Source organism: Triticum aestivum, chromosome 6B (assembly GCF_018294505.1).
Source record: "Triticum aestivum cultivar Chinese Spring chromosome 6B, IWGSC CS RefSeq v2.1, whole genome shotgun sequence".
In the NCBI taxonomy this organism is placed as follows: Eukaryota; Viridiplantae; Streptophyta; class Magnoliopsida; order Poales; family Poaceae; genus Triticum; species Triticum aestivum.
Window position 1 is genome coordinate 147647949 of NC_057810.1, and position 3178 is coordinate 147651126.

Below are 3178 nucleotides of genomic sequence, written 5' to 3' on the forward strand. Positions count from 1 at the left end.
CAACGCCGGAGCCCCGTCACCACGAACCGGCTCCACCGTCGCTTGTGCTGGTTGTAACTTTGCGCTGAGCGGTTGCAGAAAAAAAGGTGCCCTCGTGGGATGCTCTTCTAGCACCGCCAGGTCACCGGTGTAGCAAGAAATACGATGGCCGGCGAGTTGCAACCGGCAACATTTTCAAAAGCTGGAAACGGCAATTTAGAACAATACAACCAGCTGAAACGAAAGTTGCAACCGGCGTTTCGAAAAGCTACTACCGGCGATAAAAAAAGATGCAACGAGCTGAGCTGGAAAACCAGCGATTAAAAATGCTGGAACTGGTTTTTGGAAAAGATGCAATCGGCTTCTTGAAAGCTGCAACCGGCGATTCGGAAAGCTACTACCGGTGATAAAAAAAGATGCAAACGAGTTGAACAGAAGCTGGAACCGGCGATTAAAAATGCTGGAACTGGTGATTGGAAAAGATGCATCCGGCTTGTAAAAAAGCTGCAACCATTGATTTGAACTGGTACTGTAGAGATTTAATTGAGGCAGGGGGTCGCCGGAGATGCAAAGGACATAGCCGTGGGTTGCAGCATGACCGGTTGTAGCAATTTTTGACACTGGCTGTAGCAAAGAATCGATGAGGACCGTGGTGACCGGGGAGCCCTGGTGCTCCGCCAACAGGAGGTTGTAGCTCCCGGCGTTGCCGGTTGCAGCTCCCCACGACGAGGTTGCAACTTCTGGCGCCAGTAGTCCCCACAACCGGCGGCCGCGGGCGTCGTCGTTGCAGCTCGCCGCGCAGTGGCCGTGGTCGTTGTTTCAGGAAGCCACCATCCTCATCGTAGCTTGCAGTGGCGAAGTAGGCTTGGGCGGCCGCGCTCAAGGGAGGGAGCGAGGGAGGAATGGAGGGAGGGAGCTGGGGAGGTGGAGATGGATGGAGAAGCGGCATGTGTGGAGATAGAAGGAGGTGGGGATGGAAGGAGCAACAACAAGTGCGTGAAGGAAAAAGGAGGGGAACGAGTGGTCAGTGATGACGAACGGGAAATGATAAGGGCATGTATAATGGTGGCATATGGATACATATGCCCCATGATAAAAAGTAATTTGAAGCACCTACATTAATTTTTCCTCTCCAATGCAAGCTATTACTAGTGGCCTCATTAAGAAATAAAAAATAAAGACTATAGTACACATGCAACTCTACTTTTCACTCCAACCTTTTCAGTTTTTGTCACTGGACCACGCTTTTTCTCTTCAAGCACCCGCCTCCTGGAGAGGATCCTGCTTCCCTATCCGAACCTACTTTTGTGTCATATCCGATCCTACATGGCATGTGAGGCATCACCTTGAGGCTATGCATTGTACATGCCCTAAGGTCGCGACGAGCGGTGCGTATGATAGCTGTGCTAGGCGAGCGAGCGGTGTGACCGGCTGAACATTCGGCCGGTCCGCCGTTCCTAAACGTTTTCCTATATATATATATGCTCATGAGGCTCAAGCAATAACAACAACTATTTCACCAAACCTCTCTCTCCATTCTGACATGGTATCCGAGTCAAGAGGTCTTGAGTTCAAAACCCTGCCAACGCAGTATTAAATAAAATGATTCTACGCCCTACATTAATCCCACGTCTAAGGACTAAAATAGCCTAGACGTAAGAGGGAGTGTTGAAATATATTGCCCGCTTCCTTCCATCAGTTTGGACTTTTGGCCGCGCCTGTACGGCTGCTCTGCCGGTCGTCGTCATCTGCTTCACCTCAGACCTCAACGCCACCCCGCCTCTACCGAGCGGCGTCCTCGACTTCGCGCGCGATCGGTTTGACCAACCGCTCGTAGCCGCGATCCGTCTCATCTACGTCGTGCGACCGACCTGGCTCGTCGGTTGCGCGCGCCTCCGCAGGTCCCGTGAAGAGCGTCATCATTTAGCGCGTTCCTCCATCGATCGAGCATCGGACTGCCGCTGCGTCGCCCCACCGGGCCGCAGCGTCGCCGCCCCGTGGTTCTCTCCGTGACTGCACGATCCGTGTCACCGATGCGTCACCCCTTCGGGCCGTAGTGCCGCGGCCCGCGGTCCACCGCCGCCCCGAGGTGTCCGCTCTAGGCCATCCCCATGGCTGCGCCGACCCTCGCGCCGTCACTACGCTGCCTCGTCGGGCCGTAGCGAGCATGGCATGGGATCCACACCGCCACCCGAGGCCGTTCCCACGGTTGCATCGACCCGCCGTCCGCGCTGCGCCGCCCCTTCGGGTCATCGCACCATGGCACGCGGTCCCCGCAACCGCCCCGAGATCTTTCGTAGTTGCCCCGACCTGTCTGCCGCCGCTGCGTCACCCCTTCGGGTCCTAGCACCGCGGCCCGTGGTGCCCCGTTGGCTCCGCTCGTCGACCTCCCGTGGTATGCACCGCGCCGCCTCCCTTGGCGCGGGAACGCCACCGTCCGCGCCAGTCTTCGTCACGCTGTCGGGTTCTTCGCCTACTTCGAGCACCGCTACCGCGCTCCTTACTTAGCCGCAGCCGCCATTAGGCGGCCACCCGTCCACCCCCTTCGTCTTCGTCGGCCGGCGCCGCTGCTACCCTCATAACTGTCGCCGCCCGTCCACCCCCTTCGTCTTCGTCAAGCACCAGCCCGTCGCCAGCGTCACCGTCTTCTTCCTCGGCCACTTCGTCTACTCCGACCACTGTCGGCGACATCGGCCCCGCGCCGACTGGCGCTGCAACCGTCGTCGAGTCTTCTCTTCCGCTGGCCCTCCGAATCCTCGACATGGCGTACAACTCGTGCAGGTCCGTCATCTACGCATGCCCGGTGCTGGCAAGACCGATGCGTGCCTTCATCCACGATGTGTCACCGGGCTTGGTCGTCAACAACGTCTCCTTCCCGGCGCACCCCTACTTCAACAACACTGCGCCTATGACTAACTCGGCGCCTCCTAGCGCCCGCGGCTCCATGACGCCTTCCTCGACACCGGCTACCCTGACTCGACATCGACCACGACATCCTTTGCACGGCTACCTCGACCACGGCTCCACCACCCTACTCTCTTGGCTACCTCGACAACGGCACAAAAGGCTACCGCCCTGCTTGAGGAACCTCGTCGGTTTCCTCTCCAGTCACGCCTTCCGCGATGCGTCGACCGTTACGACTGTGGGGGGTGCCCGTCGGCTTGCCTTCAGATTCTTCTCCAGTCTCACTGCCTGCATC